The 24,414-nt window shown below is 40.6% G+C and overlaps 1 long non-coding RNA gene across 1 annotated transcript; it reads right to left on the bottom strand.

Moving 5' to 3' along the window:
* Window positions 1-6,311: 6,311 nt before the first annotated feature.
* Window positions 6,312-13,773, bottom strand: LOC124120541. The gene is made up of 4 exons (XR_006858848.2): window positions 13,658-13,773; window positions 8,638-8,679; window positions 8,125-8,145; window positions 6,312-6,497 (listed from the first exon to the last, which is right to left on the bottom strand). It is a non-coding gene; the product is annotated as an uncharacterized LOC124120541 (long non-coding RNA).
* Between the last annotated feature and the right edge of the window lie 10,641 nt (window positions 13,774-24,414).

Raw genomic sequence — 24,414 nt, forward strand, 5'->3', positions numbered from 1 at the left:
TATCCCAATTGCGTGGATCGATGCTCATGATGTCAATTACTGGATTGTCTGGACAAGACTCGATTATTTACAGACCGCTGTTCTATAGCTGAAATGTGACGTTGAACAAGAAACAGACACTACCGCCTCCACACCGATCAAGGTCACGAATTGTTACCCTGGCATATCGCTCGCCGCTACGTCGCCAAAACATTTTCTGCCATCTGCGGATCGGAGGCAAAATCTTGATTCGTCTGTAAACATTATGTAAAGCCATTGGCGCACAGCCGTTCTTGGTGTTGCCTGGCACACCCCAGTCTTTGTCGCCTTTGGTAAGCTGTTAGAGTCACACCCTTCACAGGACGCCTTGCACTTCAGGCGGAGTTGCATGGAGCCGATTTGTAAGGGTATATGTTGAAATTCGCCTACCTGTTTTTGTATGTAATTCTCTATTTGAATCTATTGCGTAGTGTTTCAACAGAAAATAACTTGTAATTAAACAATGAAGCAGATGGCAACTTGACTTCGTTTACGGTACAAAAGATACCGAACATAGTTTATCCCATGCACAAGGAAATAGGATAATATATACTATTAGATAGTGGTTTTAAAGCAATATCAATATGTATACATATTTTCACCCTGTTAATAAGGCATTTTTGTATTGAGTAATGAACGAATCATAGTCTTTAAAATAAGTTGGTCCTTTTAGAATGTAGAGGAAATTAATGTTCATTAATTTATATTTTCAATGTGAATGTTTTCCCGATATGGGGTGGTGAAGTGCCTGATCACATTCAGTCCACATTTGAGTTCTATACCTCGAAACAGCTGTGGGTGAGATACCCATTTGAGATAACTCGTATCTGTTTTTGCATCAAATCACCAATGATAATCCTGAAACGCCGCCGATAAGCCTGGAATCGTTTAGTTGGTTTTGGAAATTAGGCTAACACGAACGTTGACTTTCCGCCATATTGGATCGTGTTTACAAAATCACGTTTCCGTTATGCCTGTTTTGAGACGCATAGTACATCACGCATATTTCAAACTCAGCTGCGATACATACATCCCTGAATTCCTCATACATTTTAAAATCAAATGACAAACTGTATTTGTCACCAATACAAATTTTCAAGACTTTTCGGAATTTTCGGAAGACTGTACTTGTTTCAAATGTAAACAAAGCAAAATTCAGATTTTACGCTGTGTGGCATTTTCTCCTATTTTGAGAGATCCATTCGTCTAATTGTTGCATACTTTTGTGTTTGAGAATATTCATGGGAAGAGTTTCGTAGCACGAATTACAATGATCAGGTACATGACTTTTATACTCAACAGAAATCGTATGTTTCCGTCCTGTGTGACGCCCTGACTGACGCAAAATTACGCTCAACCACGACGGTAATTATCTGCATTTCTGACTAAAATACTTGGTTACTTTGGAAAACATGTAAACAGATAACAGTACGCAGATTGTCAGATTGTTTACTTACATGACACATTTATGCATAAACGATCCTCAATCAACGAAAATACTCCTGAAAATCCCGCGTACTGTTGTCATTGAACACGCCATTTCGTAAATGTCGGTCACCGGTAGTGATGTCATACGGAAGTGAGCATTCTTATATGTATTTTGTAATTTCTTTGAGGTGAAACGAATAATTCTTATGAAAATGTGCGTCAGAAAAATAACTTGACATCCATCGGGTTAATACATGTTGTTCGATGTTATCTAGTTTGCATTAACATTAACATTATCGCATTGATATAATCCAAAGATGTGTCGGAAACCTGTTTGTGTATGGTCACATTAATTATGAGTAGTACAGTACGTTGGATGACGCCACTCATGACCGTTATGTATTAATGCCCCCTCTGCGATCATGAGCATAGACAAAATGCATCAATTCGATGCTAAAGTGGTGCGATATGAGGGTGTGCAAGAAACAGATTACCGCACCCCTGCATTCAGATACCATTGATTTTACTACGAGTTGTTTCAAAATGTATCTGACTCGCTTTCGCTCGTTGTAAGATAAATGCTATCTGACAGACACTCGTGTATAAATCTGTATCGACATCAGTTAGAAAGAGATGTCTTTCCATATATACTCTTTAAGATAAAGTAGGGAATCGTGAACTATAAATGTAAATACGTGTTGACGACAACCATCCAATGCGGTTGGGTTTGTGAAGGGCGATGGTTTCTTGAGATAGGCTAGAGAGTTGTCACTTTAAATGCACTGATGAGTAAATAGAGATATTTTGGATGCTTGATTGAACGTGAAGCCAATGTAAGTCACTGAGGATCGCATTGATTTGGGTTGCCCTGGATATCTTAGTTTCATTTAAACATATCTTATTGTATCCAATTACAAAGGGATCAGGGAAACGTGTCCTACCCCTACACACATTGTTGAATTAATGTAGTGTATTGTCATTGTGATTAGTGCTATAGTAAATAGTACCAGCTAGCTCATGCTATGACGTAGCTGATGACGTCAGCGCAGACCGATGTACTGACGCCATGATAGAAGAATGAACCCATGATCGTATCCCAGTCTTCGTGTTATAGATACGGAGACAGTTCAACGTGAGAACCACAGGAAATACATCACACTGGCGACGAGGATTGGATCAGGATGCGTTCACAGTTATGGTTGATTTCGGGATGAAGTGTTCGGATAGGAATGCTTCGTGCAGGCGTCAGTACATCGCTCCAGCAGGCGGTCAAATATCGCGCACCAGCTAACAGGCTCCCTAAATGTCAGTGTGTTGACATGAAATACCCTGTACTAAAGGAAGACGGATCATTATTGTGCAAATTGATACAACCGGAAGTTATTAACTTTTGGAATTGGGTGCAAAATAGCAGTTTGAATTGGAAAGATTGTCGCCTAGCAACTGAACGAGATCTTACGAGAAACACAATGGCCACCCGCATAGGTTTCATTACTGGGTTTGATTCAGCGAAGGAAGACTGGTCTAGCTACATTAAACGCTTTGAGATGAGGATGGCAGCAAGTAAGGCGAGGCCGGAAGAGAGAGTAAACACTTTCCTTGCAACAGTTGGGCCATATGCCTTCGAACTTTTAGTATCGCTCGCTTAACCAGCCCATGTTGCCGGCTTGTAGTACGGAGAGCTGACAGGCTATTTGACGGAATACTACAAACCCTACAGAAATGAAATCACTGAAAGGTATGCATTCAGTAAAAGAAATCAATCACAAACTGAATGTGTGCCAGAATATATACTGGCACTAATGCGATCGAGCTAAAATGGTAACTTTGCAAAATGAACATTTACAAGATAGACTAGTACCAGGGTTACGAAATGAACACATTCAGAAAAAGTTGTTGACAAGACAAGGAATTAACTTGGCAAAATGCATGTGAAATTACTATTGAAATGGAAACAGCAGATAAGGATACAGTCATTCACGCCACAAGTGACACAACTGATTTAAGATGTGTCAAATAGACACTAAGATAAACAGACTGCTGTAGCTGAAGGCAGAATATTTATCCACTGGCATGTCTTGGTTATTTCAGTGGCTCCCATGATTGCGCAGCCAGGGATTGTGGATTCACAGGACGAGTAGAACCTAATGACATGAACTATCGACACTCATCCACCCAGTTAGTGATGTAGTTCTAATCAATATACCATATGCTTCTGTTACCTACACGACCCGTAAAGATCCGGGGTAGAATAGGTCTTCAGCAACCCTTGCTTGCCGTAAAAGGCGACTTTGCTTGCCGTAAGAGGCGACTAACGGGATCGGGTGGTCAGGCTCGCTTGGTTGACGCATGTCATCGTATCCCAATTGCATGGATCAATGCTCATAATGTCAATAACTGGATTGTCTGGTCCAGAATCGATTATTTACAGAACGCCGTCATATAGCTGGAATATTACTGAGTGTGGCGTTAAACAACAAACCAGCCAACCAACTGTTACCTACACAATATCTCGAACAGAAATTGTGTAGTGATATTGTTTGATTCACTGTTAGATCCCTCCGCATATAGTTCGTGCAACATTGCGGGCGATTTAATGCAAAACTTGTTCGTATTACTTACTATAAATTATGTACAAAATTTGATGTTGATGATATGGAGAATCTCACCCAAGTGTCTTTTGATATCAAATATATCTACACGAAAACTTTAAAACTCCGAGGCCTGCAGCCAAGCAATATTTCCTGGGAGCCAGTTTTGGATGATAAAGATATATATACCTAGGAATGGACGAATACATGTTGTTGTATATTGCCCTTCATATTCATGATCACACATGGGCATCAAAGAACAGTTTATCTGTGCGCAGATGCAATTGACTTTCTTGTCAGAGTCCTGTATCAGACCTGATGGTGAGTAGAACACCCCCATAAACCCAAGTCGGACACCAAAGTAGGGATGAATACATTACATGAAATTAAACAAACTATCGGTTACACCAACTTGTGTCTTCAGCAACCCATGCTAGACGTAAAAGGCGACTATGCTTGTCGTAAGAGGCGACTAACGGGATCAGGTGGTCAGGCTCGCTGATTTGGTTGATGCATGTCATCGTATCCCAATTGCATGGATCGATGCTCATGATGTCAATCATTTGATTGCCTGGTTCAGACTCGATTATTAAGAGACCGCCGTCGTAAAGCTGGAATATCGCTGGGAGCGGCGTTAAACAACAAACAAACACATAAATATTAACGTACGCACACACACAAAAATAAATCAGTCTATATGTTAAGCAGCAATGACTGAAAGAGGAGCCAATTAGACAAGGAAAAATATACTAAATGTGACGTTCTGGAATAGAACGTGTGTGGCGTTTGGGGGTGGCTTGGAGTTTATAGTGGGAAAAAAAATTGCACCAGAAAGTGCTTGAAAAAGTAATTATGCTTCAGACTGTTAGAAATAGGCTAGAAATTGTTTGCCACAAAACTTACGCTGTTGGTAGGTTTCAGTAAAATAAATTGAAGGTTTTGCAGCCCTAATCGAAAATATGTGTAAGCTCCCCACACCTCCCACACCCACACCCACCCCTCTTCAACATCAAATGCCCGTCAGTAGCAAGCATACCAACACCTCCCATAAACATGCGGGCATTTATTAGGTTGTGTCACCCACATTTGTTGAGTCAGAGTCAGCACACTTACTTGTGACATTCATACCGATGTGTATAGAGCACAATTATTATTTATTGTTGGCATCAAGCAACGTAGACACCAACTATCACGAAATGTGCACCATTTGCGTTTTTTATTGCCACCTCATTAAATTATATATTAATTTAGTTTATAGGCATATAAAATGTAATATATCGCAATTCTATTGACCATAATAACAAAACATTAAACATTTCATCATCTATAATTTATATCACTTCCATAATTTTTTTGTCATCTGTATATGGTCAAAATGTATATATCACTTTTAAGGGTACGCCATTTCAAAGAGTGAATGAATGTAGAGAGATCCTTTACTACACAACTTTAGAACCCATTTCAACATTTACCTGAGATATTGGTCTTGTCCGCTATACAAAATAGTGACAATAATAACGTGCCATTTATGAAAGAAATGTTTGATTTTGCTGTAGCATAATTCGTGTAACTACGTTGCAGTCAATTGCAGTGGAGTTAAAATTCGCATTGTCATATGTAGAAGATCAATAATGCATGTTTGTTTGTTTGGTTGTTGTTTAACGACGCACTCAGCAATATTCCAGCTATATGACGGTGGTCTGTAAATAACCGAGTCTGGACCAGACAATCCAGTGATTGACATCATGAGCATCGATCCACGCAATTGACGTCAATTGCTGACGTTTGTCTGGTCAAGACACGATTATTTACACAGACCGCCGTCATGTAGCTGGAATATTGCTGAGTGCGGCGTTAAACAACCAACAAACAAAATAAACAAAAAAGTCATGCAATAATGCAGTGGCAAGGGCAACTACATCACTGTCCATAGTTCTATGCAAACAGGGGCGGTCGGGTAGCCTAGTGGTTAAAGCGTTCGCTCGTCTCGCCGAAGACCCAGGTTCGATTCCTGACATGGGAACAATGTGTGAAGCATTTCTGGTGTCCCCCGCCGTGATATTGCTGGAATATTGCTAAAAGCAGCGTAAAACCATACTCACTCACTCACTCACTCACTCACTCACTCACTCACTCACTCACTCACTCACTCACTCACTCACTCACTCACTCACTCACTCACTCACTCACTCACTCACTCACTCACTCACTCACCGTTTGTGTCCATGGTGCGACAAATCCAAGGCGTGCGGCGTTAAACAACAAACAAACAAACACAGAACAAGAGTTCTTTATTCCAATCTCTGAATGTCAGCATCCCTCCTCAGGTGCAGGCCGCTTCTAAATCATGCATTGTGTGTCAGTGGTCCTTGAGGGCTTTTAGTGGCTTCTTCCAATAAACTATTCCTGCTGGGCCTGACAACTGCACTCTTTCCCCGACTGCTTGCATTACAGGTCTGCCTGTGTATGGAACGTGAGTGAAGGAATGACGTTTTTTTACACAGCCTTCAACAGTATATCAGTAAGTTCTTTGACGGCATGTCAGCTTAATGTAGGAGGAAAGCCCACTCAAGCTAAGGTGTGTGAAAAATACTGAAAAAATATCAATTTTGACATGTCCTATCCATCTGTCAAGAGAAGAAGTCATATCCACTGGAAGGTCAAGAAAATGTGCATTCACTGGATCAACTGTTTCAACCAATGGGATATTTTCACACATTTCCATCCTTTTTACAATGAAATAGGAACTTGAATTGTGCAGGTCGGCTCCAAACGTTCTAGGCTGACAGCCATAGTTCAAATCTGACACATATCCATAACTCCTCGGAGACCGTTGGTTATTTTCAGCGTCAAAGTTTACCATTGGGCCATCATTGTAACATACAAGCCTTCAACCAGCCTTCTGTTTACCACATGTTAATAATTTGTAATGTTTGTTGGTTTGTTGATAGTCCCCTATTACGTCTATGTGTTATTATTAGCATAATGTTTATTATTTATGTGAAATGCACAAACATGTACTGTACTGTTTTTCCCAGCATAAAAAGGTACCATGCTTTTATATAACCTAATTCATCTCGCTTCAGCCGTCATAATGTTCGAATATTGCTGAATGTGGCGTCACACAAAAATACAACAATACAACAATAAAAAATATAAATGAAAAAAATTATAATAAAAAAATCGACCCGTGAAGATCAGGGGTAGAATAGGTCTCCAGCAACCCTTGCCGTAAAAGGCGACTACGCTTGTCATAAGAGGCGACTAACGGGATTTGGGTGGTCCGGCTTGCTGATTTGCTGGACATCGTTTCCCAACTGCATGGATCGATGCTCATGATGTCAATCACCCCCGTCATATAGCTGGAATATTGTTGAGTGTTGTGTTAAACAACAAACACAGAAACAAACAAACGAACTTTTAAAAAATCCTACCACGGTAATATAACAATGTATCCTACATGCGGTTGTGACGGGTGCCACCGGTGGGCAGAATACGCTCACCATTTAGAACACCTGGTATTATCACTATCTGACAGTTATTCAAAAAACACATTTTCGTGATACAGTCTCGTGGGTATTGTCTTGTCGCCTTTCTTTACTCGGGTTTCTTTTCCCACTATAAACTCCAAGCCACCCCCAAACGCCACACACGTTCTATTCCAGAACGTCACATTTAGTATATTTTTCCTTGTCTAATTGGCTCCTCTTTCAGTCATTGCTGCTTAAAATATAGACTGATTTATTTGTGTGTGTGCGTGCGTTAATATTTATGTGTTTGTTTGTTGTTTAACGCCGCTCCCAGCGATATTCAAGCTAATAATCGAGTCTGAACCAGGCAATCAAATGATTGACATCATGAGCATCGATCCATGCAATTGGGATACGATGACATGCATCAACCAAATCAGCGAGCCTGACCACCTGATCTCGTTAGTCGCCTCTTACGACAAGCATAGTCGCCTCTTACGGCAAGCATGGGTTGCTGAAGACCCAAGTTGGTGTAACCGATAGTTTGTTTAATTTAATGTAATGTATTTATCCCTACTTTGGTGTCCCACTTGGGTTAAGGGGAGTGTTCTACTCACCATCAGGTCTGATACAGGACTCTGAAAAGAAAGTCAAATGCATCAGTGCACAGATAAACTGTTCTTTTATGCCCATGTGTGATCATGAATATGAAGGGCAATATACAACAACATGTATTCGTCCATTCCTAGGTATATATATCTTTATCATCCAAAACTGGCTCCTACAGAAGATATCGCTTGGCTGCAAGCCTCGGAGTTTTAAACTTTTATCGACTCGTGTAGATATATTTGATATCAAAAGACACTTGGGTGAGATTCTCCGTATCATCGACATCAAATTTTATATATGATTTCTATTAAGTATTACACAAAATCGCCCGCAATGTTGCACGAACTATATGCGGAGGGATCTTACAGTGAATCAAACAATATCACTACACAATTTCTGTTCGAGATATTGTGTAGGTAACAGAAGCATATGGTATATTGATTAGAACTACATCACCAGCTGGGGACGAAGTAGGCGGATGAGCGTCGGATAGATTGTTCATGTCACTAGGTTCTACTCACTCTGTGAATCCACAATCCCTGGCTGCACAATCATCGGAGCCACTGAAACAATCAAGCCATGCCATAAATATTCTGCTTTCGTTGTCTTCGTTGTTTTTCAACGGTAGATGTTGAAGTGCGCCTTATTGTATTTGCACGGAATTCTCAAATGATAACAGGAACAAATCTGAATCTATTGCGTATTGCAATTAATCCAAGGAGACGATTTTGCTCAGGTGTCGTACTATTAGGCCTGCCACGCCCATCTCTCATTGCAAACCCATCGGTTTAACGGTACTTGACCGACTGTCGAGAATTACACTCTTTGATTTGCCCAACATTTGCAACTTGGGGTTTGATGTTAATGATGGGAACGCCACGGTATTGTACATTTGCACCTTAACATTCAAATCATTAGTTCCCTTATTTGTATATGTGGATTATCAAGGCGATGATGATAATGCAAACTGGATAAGATCAAAGCACATTTATTAATGGGTCCTTAGGTCATCACCATGTAATAGCCAATCACGGACCTAAATACCAATTATATCCAACGGGTTTCTCAGCCAAAGATGTGTAAGGAACACTCCACAGCAATTGCAGACTAAGCGGATAACATCAGGGACTCAACGGGAATATGTGTTAGCAAAGTCCGTGAGCCTGACCACCCGATCCCGTTAGTCGCCTCTTACGATAAGCATAGTCACCTTAGCAGATAACATCAGAGACTCAACGGGAATATGTGTTAGCAAAGTCCGTGAGCCTGACCACCCGATCCCGTTAGTCGCCTCTTACGACAAGCATAGTCACCTTAGCAGATAACATCAGGGACTCGCTTTAAATAACCACAACGGGAATATGCGTATCTGTGAATTTTGCCTTGGGAAAATACTGAAGTCTGTAATTTCATTATTCATATCATAAATAATTTAATACTAAAGTTGAGAAAGTAAAGACGATAGGACACTCACTAAATACTATATTCGTGATAGAATGTGAGGACGGGATTTTGTCTGGGGATCAGATATTTTTCAGCTACAGAACCAGATATTGTTTTACTTAAAAATCCCAATTTGCGTCTGATATTTTATATACATCAATCAGAAGTACAGCTGGGTGAGGATATGCGTCTGATATGTTATACACATCAATGTTTGTTTGTTTGTTTGTTGTTTAACGCCGCACTCGGCAATATTCGAGCTGCATGATGGCTGTCTGTAAGTAATCGAGTCTGGACCAGACAATCCAGTGATTGATGCAATTGGGATACGATGTCATGCGTCAACCAAGCGAGTCTGATCACCCGATCCCGTTAGTCGTCTTTTACGGCAAGCATGGTTTGCTGAAAAGATTGTCTAAACTCTGATTTTCACGGGGCTGAGAATTTGTAAGGATATATTATATTCATTCATTCATTCACAAGTATAGCTGGGTTTTGCAAAGGTTAAAACATTTAGGGAAGAAGTAGGCATCCCCATGTGTAACAATTGCGCTTCCTTTTTGCTGATATGTTTCTTTAGGCAGATGCATCGAACTTGGCTAAAACTTCAGCTTCGGGTGGTTCGATGTTCTCATATCGTTCAATAACCTCCAAATAGCCAATTCCCTTCCACTGATCTACCCACCTGAACTAGAAATAAAGCAGACCAGTGAGACCGCTTCATCTGTTTTATGTTTAGATCTATGCATAAAGATTGATTCGGAGTCAAACCTTCCAATGGTCAACTTTCCCTTTATGTCTAGCAATATTCCTGCGGCTCCAGCCCTCGGTGTCTCGATTTAACAAGTTTTGAGGTACAATCGTGCATGCTCTTCCTACCTAGATTTTAAAGAGCGCCATGTGACTCTTGTTCCGAAGTATTCAAGGTCTAAGTACATCTATCCAAACATTTTATGGTTGACATGTGGAGGACAAAATTTGACAAAATGATGTCCGATGCAATTGAAAAGTTGACTGTACAATATGACCCCCCCCCCCGGTTTTTTCAGGTGCCTTTGCATGTGTTTGTGACAGGTGCCACTGGTGGGACAGGCCTAATTATCTTTTCGAGAACTCCTGGTATCATCACTATTTGATAGTGATTCATAAACACTTGCTCATGATATAGTTTGAATCGTGCAATCGGTATGTCTTATGAAAGGGTTACGGTTACGATTCGCGACATGAGTGGTTCAGCCACCAGATTCGGCTGTTACAATGTTTGGTTAGTTTGGATGTTTACAATGCGAAGCCATATTAGTTGTCTATCAGTATAGAGAAGAAGGTGATCAAGGTATCAGCCACCAGGATAGGCGGTTGTAATGTGCGGCCATGTTGGTTTCTATCACTATAAAGAAGGAGGTGATCAAGGTATCAGCCACCAGGATAGGCGGTTGTAATGTGCGGCCATGTTGGTTGTCTATCCGTATAAAGAAGAAGGTGATCAAGGTATCAGCCACCAGGATAGGCGGTTGTAATGTGCGGCCATGTTGGTTTCTATCACTATAAAGAAGGAGGTGATCAAGGTATCAGCCACCAGGATAGGCGGTTGTAATGTGCGGCCATGTTGGTTTTTATCACTATAAAGAAGGAGGTGATCAAGGTATCAGCCACCAGGGTAGGCGGTTGTAATGTGCGGCCATGTTGGTTTTTATCAATATAAAGAAGGAGGTGATCAAGGTATCAGCCACCAGGATAGGCGGTTGTAATGTGCGGCCATGTTGGTTGTCTATCAGTATAGAGAAGGAGGTGATCAAGGTATCAGCCACCAGGATAGGCGGTTGTAATGTGCGGCCATGTTGGTTTTTATCACTATAAAGAAGGAGGTGATCAAGGTATCAGCCACCAGGATAGGCGGTTGTAATGTGCGGCCATGTTGGTTTTTATCACTATAAAGAAGGAGGTGATCAAGGTATCAGCCACCAGGATAGGCGGTTGTAATGTGCGGCCATGTTGGTTTTTATCACTATAAAGAAGGAGGTGATCAAGGTATCAGCCACCAGGATAGGCGGTTGTAATGTGCGGCCATGTTGGTTTTTATCACTATAAAGAAGGAGGTGATCAAGGTATCAGTCACCAGGATAGGCGGTTGTAATGTGCGGCCATGTTGGTTTTTATCACTATAAAGAAGGGGGTTATCAAGGTATCAGCCACCAGGATAGGCGGTTGTAATGTGCGGCCATGTTGGTTTTTATCACTATAAAGAAGGAGGTGATCAAGGTATCAGCCACCAGGATAGGCGGTTGTAATGTGCGGCCATGTTGGTTTTTATCACTATAAAGAAGGAGGTGATCAAGGTATCAGCCACCAGGGTAGGCGGTTGTAATGTGCGGCCATGTTGGTTGTCTATCAGTATAGAGAAGGAGGTGATCAAGGTATCAGCCACCAGGATAGGCGGTTGTAATGTGCGGCCATGTTGGTTTTTATCACTATAAAGAAGGAGGTGATCAAGGTATCAGCCACCAGGATAGGCGGTTGTAATGTGCGGCCATGTTGGTTTTTATCACTATAAAGAAGGAGGTGATCAAGGTATCAGCCACCAGGATAGGCGGTTGTAATGTGCGGCCATGTTGGTTTTTATCACTATAAAGAAGGAGGTGATCAAGGTATCAGCCACCAGGATAGGCGGTTGTAATGTGCGGCCATGTTGGTTTTTATCACTATAAAGAAGGAGGTGATCAAGGTATCAGCCACCAGGATAGGCGGTTGTAATGTGCGGCCATGTTGGTTGTCTATCAGTATAGAGAAGGAGGTGATCAAGGTGTCAGCCACCAGGATAGGCGGTTGTTAGTGCGGCCATGTTGGTTTTTTATCAATATAAAGAAGGAGGTGATCAAGGTATCAGCCACCAGGATAGGCGGTTGTAATGTGCGGCCATGTTGGTTGTCTATCAGTATAGAGAAGGAGGTGATCAAGGTATCAGCCACCAGGATAGGCGGTTGTAATGTGCGGCCATGTTGGTTGTCTATCAGTATAAAGGAAGTGATCAAGGTATCAGCCACCAGGGTAGGCGGTTGTAATGTGCGGCCTTGTTGGTTGTCTATCCGTATAAAGGAGGTGATCAAGGTATCAGCCACCAGGATAGGCGGTTGCAATGTGCGGCCATGTTGGTTGTTTATCCGTATAAAGAAGGAGGTGATCAAGGTATCAGCCACCAGGGTAGGCGGTTGTAATGTGCGGCCTTGTTGGTTGTCTATCCGTATAAAGAAGGAGGTGATCAAGGTATCAGCCACCAGGGTAGGCGGTTGCAATGTGCGGCCATGTTGGTTGTCTATCCGTATAAAGGTGGTGATCAAGTTATCAGCCACCAGGGTAGGCGGTTAGGGAGGCGATTTTGTCTGGAGATCAGATATTTTTTCAGCTGTACGACCCTGTAAATGCTTACATTCTTTCCGTCAGTCTCGCTGACTTGCTTGATGCATGTCATCGATCCCAATTGCGTGGATCGATGGTCATGATATTAATAAATGGATTGTCTGGTCCAGGCTCGATTATGTACAGACCGCCGTCATATAGCTGGGATATTGTTGACTGAGGCGTTAAACAACAAGCCAACCAACCCCAGTGATAACCGACCACTTACAATATGGCCTTGATCTTGCGGCTTGTTGCGGTCCTGTAATTCGTTCCTAACGCGAAGTATAGATCATATTCAGATACAGATAAGACCCGTAAAGATCCGGGTAGAGAACAGGTCTTCAGCAACCCATGCTTGACGCAAGAGGCGACTAGCGGGATGGGGTGGTCAGGCTTGCTGACTTGGTTGATGCATGCCATCGTATCATCCTTGTGAAGATCGATGTTCATGATATCAATCACTGGATTGTCTGGTCCAGACTTGAATATTAACATATAGGTGGAATATTACTGAGTGCGGCGTTAAATAACGAACTAACTACAGATAATTGCAGATCATTATTGTCATCCTACATCTATTTCTCCGCTAATGACCCGACCTCAAGACACATGTATCGGTAAGGCATATAACATGTCCAGAGCTCCCATTTACATCTTATTCTATGATAACACATGACTGCATTCAAAGGAAAGTTATCTTACCAAGGATCATCAAAAACAACAGCTTCATGTTGAAACGTCTCCGAGCCAAATGCTCACTGCTGATGAAAATGATCTGCCTGGTTGGTAGATGTATCTTCACATAAATACTTTCCCCACCAGGAAAGAGAACATTTCCATTTGCTGCAGCTGACACACGCGAACGTGTCGTCAAGCTTAATAAATCGTACTGAGCCATTAGATGACATGAGTAAGTATGAGAAGCACACATTTCCTCAACCAACCAGCCTTTGTTTGCTGACGATCTATAGCCCGTTTTTATTATGTATTGTGTTGTTGAGTAATGGTTTCCTCTTGAAAAAAGTTTTCAAACTTGTTTTTAAAATATTGATGTGATATATTGCTAGTTATTTCATTGTCCATCCTTGACAGCTTTCAAAATACTATTAAAGTCTAACTTTTTCTAATAAGGATAACTAGTGGTAGAATGAATGGAAGATCGGGGCTTCGATCCCTGGCTGCGTCATACCAAAAGACGACACAAGATGGTATGTGTTGTTACCCTGACTGGCGCTCGGCATTAAGGGACTAAAACAAGGACTGGTCGGCTCGGAGTTAGTATGCTGTGTCTGAGTGGGGTAAACTGCGGAATGGTATCTCAGTGGGGTTCACTATAAATATCGTCATTAGTCCTGACTAGTACCAGCATCCACACACACGTGCATGCACGTCCCTATATAAGTGCAATAATCTTGGACGCGACATTAAACACCATTTTACCGCTTACCTCAAATCAGGAAATGGCTGGAAAACTTTAAACTCACTCAACCCACTCCACGAATGCCATGACAGGTAGAGCTGCTATACAGTAGGATTTTAAAGACAACAATCAAAGAACCACGGCCAAACATGTTCTTCGTGACTGCATAGATCTTTCCATAACAAAGGATAACTATATCCAGGTTTCATCCATTAAGGATCTTTAAAATGTAAATCACCATTTAATTCTTGGTTTGAGACATTGAGTTGATTGATAACTTTTGATAATAGTATGTATTGTATAAAGTAAGTGAGTTGGTACAATGAAATCATAATTGAGATTGTTAGTGGCTGTATATTCAAATGGGGTTGAAGTATCGTACTTGTCCTCCGAAGAGGGTAGGTAAGTCTCATTTCATTACAAGTATTTTACATCTCTGCATGGCTTTAATCATAGAATACATGTTGGTTTTAAATATTTGGCTCAAGTTACTAACAATCGCCAGTAGCCAGAGGGATGGTGTAAATCACGCTGGCTAAATACCAATGGCTCCTAGTATTGTGGCAACTTTGGTTGCTGGTGATCCATACCCTGGTGCATAATGTAGAGTTATGAATAATCCAATAGTTATGGTTACATTCTAGTTTTATATCTGTATCTGTGATAATCTAGTTCTTTCACTATCCTTTGTCGACTGGTTTTACAGTATTCTGGATTATTTATGTATAACTTGATTTAGTCACGAGACCCATGAAGATCCAGGGCAGAATAGGTCTTCAGCAACCCATTCTTGCCCTAAAAGGCGTTATGCTTGTCGTAAGAGGCGACTAACGGATCGGATGGTCAGGCTCGCACTTGGTTGACAAGGAAGCCAATGAAACCCCTTTAACATACTTACTGAGTGGAAACTTGATGAGTTTCTAGTACGCGCATGGGATGAAATAGCATTGATCTGTGTCTTGTGTCTTGACTGATTCTGCTAGTTTTCTTTCAGTGCGGTTGTTGGAGAGGATTTTGATGTTTTCCCAATTGGTGTTGTGATTGGGACAGTTGCTGGTATGGTCAAAGATGTATGATTTACGGTCTGTCTTGATGGTTGAAGTTTAGTACCCTTTGGTTCTGGTGTGCATGGGCGGAATGTTTCACCTACACAGAATTGTCCACAGTTACAGTCAATTATATAAACTAAGTCTTTTGGTTCATCTATACTTGTCGTAAAAGATGACTAACAGGTTCGGGTTGTCAGGCTCGCTGACATGGTTGATGCATGTCATGGTATCCCAATTGCGTGGATTGATGCTCATAATATCAATCACTAGATTGTCTGGTCCAGACTCGATTATTTACAGACCGTCGTCATATTGCTGGAATATTGCCGAGTGCGGCGTTAACAAATAAACAAAGAAACAAAGAAACAAATCGTTAAGAACTACTGCAGTTTTCTTAACTAATTACACATTGCAGCTTACTGTATATGATTTACAAACAACTATGACTGTTCTGGTATATGTTACACTAGTATGTCGTTGAAAGTTGTCACGTAGATTATACTCTTAAAACAACTGTAAAGCGTTGACTATCTGAAAGTAGTCACAACATACACTAGACTTCTGCCATCTATACTATGTTAGAGAAAATATATTACATGCATTATTGATCTTCTACATATGACGATGCTAATTTTAACTCCGCTGCAATTGACTGTAACATGGTTAAACGAATTACGCTGCAGAAAAATCAAACATTTCTTTCATTAAAGGCGCGTTATTATAATACCAATGTCTCAGGTAAATGGTGAAATGGGTTCTAATGTTGTGGAGTGAAAATTCACTCTACATTCATTCATTCTTTGAAATGGCGTACCCTTAAAAGCGACATATACACGTTGAACATATACAGATGACAAAAAAGCATGTTGACCATATACAGATGACAAAAAACATGGAAGTGATATAAATCATAGATCATGAAATGTTTAATGTTTTGTTACTATGGTTTGGTTAATAGAATTGCAATATGTTACATTTTATGTGCCTATAAACTAAATTATATATACTAGTAATTTAATGAGGAGACAATGAAAAACGCAAATGGTGCACATTTCGTGATAGTTGGTGTCTACGTTGTTTGATGCCAACAATAAATAATAATTGTGCTCTATACACATCGGTATGAATGTCACAAGTAAGTGTGCTGACTCTGACTCAACAAATGTGGGTGACACAACCTTATAAATGCCCGCGTGTTTATGGGAGGTGTTGGTATGTGTGCTACTGACGGGCATTAGCTATTGAAGAGGGGTGGGGGCGGGGGTGGGTGGGTGAGGTGTGGGGAACTTAGACATATTTTCGATAAGGGCTGCAAAACCTTCAATTTATTTTACTGAACACCTACCAATAGCGTAAGGTTTGTGACAAACAATTTCTAGCCTATTTCTATCAGTCTGAAGCATATTACTTTTTCAAGCACTTTCTGGTGCAATTTCTTTTCCACCAAAAACTCCAAGCCACCCCAAAACACTACTGTACACACGTTCTATTCCAGAACGTCACATTTAGTATATGTTTCCTTGTCTCATAGGCTGCTCTCTCAGCCATTGCTGCTTAAAATATAGACTGATTTATTTGTGTGTGTATTTGCATGCGTTGATATTTATGTGTTTGTTTGTTGTTTAACGCTACACTCAGCGATATTCCAGCTTTACGACGGCGGTCTGTTAATAATCGAGTCTGAACCAGGACAATCAAGTGATTGACATCATGAGCATCGATTCATGCAATTGGGATACGATGACATGCATCAACCAGTATGGGTTGCTGAAGACCTATTCTACTCTGGAATCTTCACGGGTCCAATAATGCATGTAAAATATTTTTTAATAATGCATGTAATAAATTTTCTCTAACATAGTATAGATGGCAGAAAGTCTAGTGTATGTTGTGACTACTTTCAGATATTAAACAATAGTCAACGTTTTACAGTTGTTTTAAGAGTTTATTCAACATCACTACATTCAGCGACATATTATATACCAGAACAGTCATAGTTGTTTGTAAATCATTTACAGTAAGCTGCAATGTGTGTTTAGTTAACAAAACTGCAGTAGTTCTTAACAATTTGTTTCTTTGTTTCTAGTCAAGACTCGATTATTTACAGACCGCCATCATATAGCTGGAATATTGCTGAGTGTGGCGTCAACAAACAAACATACAAATACAATACTAGGAGCCATTGGTATTTACCCAGCATGATTTATCCCATGCCTCTGGCTACTGGCGATTGTTAGTAAGTTGAGCCAAATATATAAAACCAACAAGTATTCTATGATTAAAGCCATCACTTGTAATGAAATGAGACTTACGTAACTCTCCGAAGGACAAGTAGTTTACGATACTTTAACCACCTTTGAAGATACTGCCACTAACAATCTCAATTATGATTTCATTGTACCAACTCACTTACTTTATACAATACATACTATTATCACAAGTTATCAACCAACTCAATGTCCCAAACAAAGAATTAAATGATGATTTCCATTTAAAGATCCTTAATGGATAAAACCTGGATATAGTTATCCTTTGTGATGGAAACATCTATGCAGTCACGCAGAACATGTTTTGCCGTGATTCTCTGATTGTCATCTGTACAATCCTACTGTATAGCAGCTCTACCTGTCATGGCATTCGTGGAGTGGGTTGAGTGAGTTTAAAGTTTTTCAGCCATATCCTGATTCGAGGTGAGGTGAGGTAAAATGGTGTTTAATGTCGCGTCCAAGATTATTGCACTTATATAGCGACGTGCATGCACGTGTGTGTGGTACTAGTCCGGATTAATGACGATATTTATAGTGCACCCCACTGAGATACCATTCCGCAGTTTATCATGAATACCCCACTCAGACACAGCATACTAACTCCGAGCCGACCAGTCCTTGTTTTATTCCCTTAATGCCGAGCGCCAGGCAGGGTAACAACAAGTTCCATCTTTTATCGTCTTTTGGTATGACAGATATCCTGATTAGAGTGAGTATGGTTTTACGCTGCTTTTAGCAATATTCCTGCAATATCAAACCAGGGGACACCAGAAATGGGCTTCACACATTGTACCCATGTCGGGAATCGAACCCGGGTCTTCCGCGTGACGAGCGAACGCTTTAACCACTAGGCTACCCGACATGGGTACAATGTGTGAAGCCCATTTCTGTTGTCCCCCGCCGTGATATTGCTGGAATATTGCTAAAAGCGGCGTAAAACCATACTCACTCACTCACTCACTCACTCACTCATGAGGTACAGATACAGGTACTCTGTAATTACGAGTACTGAAGTAGGGAATGGACAAAATGTACACATGTTTATATTTGACGTGTTTCAGTCATTTTAGCCGCTCAGTCGAGTGCAGGTCCTCAAGTGCCACTGTCAGCATATAGTCCTGTTAATGCATATACCGGTGAGTGGAGCCTCCCTCTCTTCATTTCATGTGATAGTAAAGTTGAAGAATAGATCCTTTTTTGTATTTTCTGTGTCAACATTTCACGAACCAACCCCTAACCAGGCGTACTGTGCATATTAAAGTGATAGTTTTCTCTAAGAAGGGCGTGATAATGTAGAAACTTTATCATTCTAAAACGTAATACACACAACCAGTTAAAATGAATATTAAATACAAAGTAAAGTTGATGGTTGCTTTGGGTTTTTTTAACTCTTGAATTTCCCCGTGGAGGTCATCATGCTCTCTTCCAGAAAAATATAATTGATTCATTAATTTCTATTCCGTGTCTTCCCTCCTGCTATATCACGCCCTGCAATACGCGCCGTTGGTAATTGAAGGCAACCCTAGCAACGGAAGGTATTGTCGCTCTACAGAAGGCAAAACACCGCCACGTTGTTGACCATAAGATTGAAAAACAGTTGTAAGTGGATATCTATTCTTTGTCGTGTAGCATATTTCAGCTTAATTGATGCTATATCTATCCAATTATTGATTCAAATGTGAAAAAGTACTATGTTTTATGTCTGTAATTGGCCATTATATGTCAGAGATTGGTTTTTAACACCCCATTTGTTGATAATATTCGAGATTTATGTAACTAAACAGTTAAATATTATAATTTTCACAGTGTTTGAATATTTTTTAGTAACACGTAATACCTCTGTTGTGAAGAAGGTGTTACGAAGCTACCTGTCCAATTTTCATTTAGCACCGGAAGGCAAACCAAAAAAACAAAAAAGTGATACGGAAGGCAAACTAAATCATTGAAATTTCTTTGTAATTACTTGTATAATTAATGCGTCAAAATGGTATGTTTTAATGGAGATGACAAAAATAATTAAGCATAAAAACATACCATTTTGACGTATTTTTTATACAATGAAGTTTGGATAGTTTTAACTTAGCACTTGTGAAACTTTGGCGTTGCTAGGGTTACCTTCATTTCCCAACGGGGTGTGTTACAGGGTGTGTATATACAAAGTTCCTTTTTCGGACCATTTAATTATTATGGTACATGAAACAGAATTGCGGGCTGAAGACGGTATGGTTGCCAGGGCGAAAAAGTCTGAAAGCGGCATCAGAGAGATGGACATCTCAAAAGTCAACGGCGGCGTGGAGTAGTCAACAACCTTGCAGAAATAGAATGGAATAAACGTTAAACAACCCAATTGCTTTTGTTTTATCTATATTCGAAAACCACCGTGGTCTTGTGTGGATAGAGTGACTGCCCGGGGAGAGGAAGGTCGGTAGTTCGATTCCCGGGCGCGTCATACCAAAGACATTCAATATTGTACTTGTTATTACCCTTCCTGGCGCTCGGCATTATTAAGACAAACTCTCACACTTTCAACGCGGGAAAGGCTTTTGTAGATTTAATCATTCTCGTTTACGCCGGAGACCCAGAAAATGTCCAAACTCTCAAAAAGTCATAATGGCAACAAAAAAACAGTACAATCATGTACATACTGGTGAAGATCAGATGTTTTTGGAAGTATTAATACTCATTATTCGCAGTACGACAATTGCATTCCTTTCTGTCAAAAAAAGGAACGTGAAAAGAAGAAAAAGACTTGACTGAAATATTACGCCGCACTCAGCAATACTCCAGCTATATGCGGAGGTCTGTAAATATGTGACATTTGCAAATGACCAAGATTGGTTGGTTGGTTTGTTGTTTTACGCTGCACTCAGCAATATTCCAGCTATATGACGGCGGTCTGTAAATAATTGAGTCTGGACCAGACAATCCAGTGATTAATATCATGAGCATCGCTCCACGCAATTGGGATCGATGACATGCATCAACCAAGTCAGCAAGCCTGACCTATCGATCCCATTAGTCGCTTCTTATGATAACCTTAGTCGCCTTTTACGGCAAGCATGGGTTGCTGAAGACCTATTCTATCCCGGAATCTTCACGGGTGACAAATGAGCATGAGAAACGACCACGAGAAACGACCCGTGAAGATCCGGGGTAGAATAGGTCTTCAGCAACCCATGCTTGCCGTAAAAGGCGACTATGGTTATCATAAGAAGCGACTAATGGGATCGATAGGTCAGGCTTGCTGACTTGATTGATTAATGTCTTCGTATCCCATTTCCAACTTAAACTGTCAGAACACTATAATGTTACAAAATGTGTAGCTGCTATGACAAGCAATATTGATAATTTTTACAAGATCTGGTTTGGTTTGTTGTTTAACGCCGCACTCAGCAATATTCCAGCCATATGACGGCGCTCTGTAAATTATCGAGTCTGGACCAGAAAATCCAGTGATTGACATCATGAGCATCGTTCCACGCAATTAGGATCGATGACATGCATCAACCAAGTCAGCGAGCCTGACCACCCGATCCCATTAGTCGCCTCTTACGACAAGCATAGTCACCTTTTACGCAAGCATGGATTATGAGTCACCACCTTCTGGGCATAGGTCTCTAAGCAATTTATAGATTCATGCATATATGAAAGATATTTAGAATATTTTTAAATACCAATAGTTTGTGCGAAATAGTGTCTGCATAGGGCATGACATGACCAGCCGATTGACTCGACTTGGCAAAGTTAGGGTCGAAGTGGTGTGTATGGCTGAGGAAACAAACCAGTAAGTGGTGATTTGTTTTCACAGTGAAAGGAATGACAAGAAAGGATACGCAGGATTGTATATGTGAATACCACGAGCACGGGTGTGGTGCTGACAGACATAATCAGGGCGGACCGGGATTGGGACCCACGATCATAGGTTTCTGGCGTGCCCAAGGGACGCAACTCTGCAAAGCAAATTGTGGCGCATTAGACCACTTGGACCCGTGCCCCTGAATACCCACGCAATTGGGATCGATGCCATGCATCAGTCAAATCGAGCCTGACCACCCGATCCCGGTAGTCGCCTCTTACGACAAGCATGGGTTGCTGAAGACCTATTCTACCCCGGATCTTCACGGGTCTCTACGGAATTGGGATCGATGACATGCATCGATCAAGTCAGCGAGTCTGCCCACCCGTTCCTGGTAGTCACCTCTTAAGGCAAGCATAGTCGCCCCATTTACGGCAAGCATGGGTTGCTGAAGCACTATTCTACCCCGGATCTTCACGGGTCTCAACTACATGATGGTTTGTTTGTTGTTTAACGCCGCACTCAGCAATATTCCAGCTATATGACGGCGGTCAGACAGTCTAGTGATTGACATCATGAGCATCGATTCACGTCCTACCGCAGTTCAATTTTCAATGCCGATTATTGTTATTGTTTCTTTCATCGTCATTGTTGGTGCAGTTGTAGGCTGTACATTCTCTGGGGTGACATTTCCTGCATTTACGACGATATATGAGGTGAAAAATGATGATGTTTTATGGTGGGTATATTTTGTGTAAATATTTACAAATACATTTAGAAATGAGATGTGTTCATTAGATAGGCCTACACATTTAGGCAGACGATATTTTCGTTTGATTTACTTATTTTCACGATGTTAAATTATGCTGAAATTTCTGAGTTAAATTCACCTGTTGAACTCATCATCACTGAATTCTGCCAAGACCAGATCATATACATCGGAAAAAAATTCCGAAATTCATCACGTCTGTTGCGTTGCTATGTTGGTGGTCAAACTGAAGTAGTGCGACAATGGTATGTAATGCCTACTGAAGCGGTCATAAAATCTGACGCATTTTTCAATTCAAATAGATTTTGTCTAATTTACGTGTTTGAGTATTTCACGAAGTCATGGTGGAATATCCTGTAATATGAAAGAGGCTAGATCCCTGATGACTAAACTCGTCGAAGGTTGACCTTTGTATTTATAAACTCAGTAAACCTTAACCTTAAGTTAAATTAATCATTCATTCTATTTTGGCGCTTGTTTTAACAGGTGCTACTTACAACATCAAATGTGAAAGTTTTTGAAAATAATAATATTATCGTAGTGTAAAGATAAACCGAATCGAAAGCAAATGAGACCCATGAAGATCCGGGGTAGAATAGGTCTTCAGCAACCCATGTTTGCCGACTATGCTTGTCGTAAGAGGCGACAAACGGGATCGGGTGGTCAGGCTCGCTGACATGGTTGATGCATATCATCGATCCAAATTGTGTGGATCGATGATCATGATATTAATCACTGGATTGTCTAGTCCAGACTCGCTTATTTACAGACCGCCGTCATATAGCTGGAATATTGCTGAGTGCGGCGTTAAGCAACAAACCAACCAACATTACAGATCAGGCTTTTACGGTTTTTTTCTGCCGATTTACATGAACGTAGGGTCGAGGTTAGGGCGAGCGACGAAACAGAAGGCCGGTGATAGGATAGGATGACTACAAAGAAACCATATACTTCTTGATAGTGTTCGTCTATACGGCAATAAACTATTCTCCTTTGAATAGTTTGTTCGATGAAATTATTGATAGTTTATAACAGAGACGCGTGTACGCTTTTGGCTGTCCAATACATAGGGGTTCCCGTTACTATGTTTTCAAAGCTCATAGATACAATGTGTGTAGCTCATGGTTACAATGTGTGTAGCTCATGGTGACAATGTGTATAGCTCATGGATACAATGTGTGTAGCTAATGCGTACAGTGTGTGTAACTAATGTGTACAGTGTGTGTAGTTCATTTGTACAATGTGTGTAACTAATGGATACAATGTGTGTAATAATTGTGTACAGAGTGTGGAAGTATGGATACAATGTGTGTAGCTAATGGATACAATGTGTGTAACTAATGCGTACAGTGTGTAATTAATGTGCACAGTGTGTGTAGTTGATTTGTACAATGTGTGTAACTAATGGATACAATGTGTGTAATAATTGTGTACAGAGTGTGGAAGTATGAATACAATGTGTGTAGCTAATGGATACAATGTGTGTACCTAATGCGTACAGTGTGTGTTACTAATGGATACAATGTGTGTAACACATGTGTACAGTTCAGGTAAGTATGGATACAATGTGTGTAGCTAATGCGTACAGTGTGTGTAACTAATGGATACAATACAATGTGTGTAATAATTGTGTACAGAGTGTGGAAGTATGGATACAATGTGTGTAGCTAATGGATACAATGTGTGTAACTAATGGATACAATGTGTGTAGCTGATTTGTAAAATGTGTGTTACTAATGCGTACAGTGTGTATAGCTGATTTGTACAATGTGTGTTACTAATGCGTACAATGTGTGTAACAAATGTGTACAGTGTGTGAAAGTATGGATAAAATGTGTGTAGCTAATGGATACAATGTGTGTAACTAATGTGTACCGTGTGTGTAAGTATGGCTACAATGTGTGTCGCTAATGGATACAATGTGTGAAGCTCATGGATACAATGTGTGAAGCTCATGGATACAATGTGTGTAATTAATGGATACAATGTGTGTAACTAATGGGTACAATGTGTGTAACTAATGTGTACCATGTGTGTAACGTATGGTGCAATGTGTGTAACTATCTCTGTACCATGTATGCAAATACGGGTACAATATGTGTAATTCATACATACAATTTGTGCAGCTAAACGATACAATATGTGTAGCTGATGGATA

This window comes from Haliotis rufescens, unplaced genomic scaffold (genome assembly GCF_023055435.1).
Source record: "Haliotis rufescens isolate VD_foot unplaced genomic scaffold, xgHalRufe1.0.p SCAF_47, whole genome shotgun sequence".
Classification (NCBI taxonomy): Eukaryota; Metazoa; Mollusca; class Gastropoda; order Lepetellida; family Haliotidae; genus Haliotis; species Haliotis rufescens.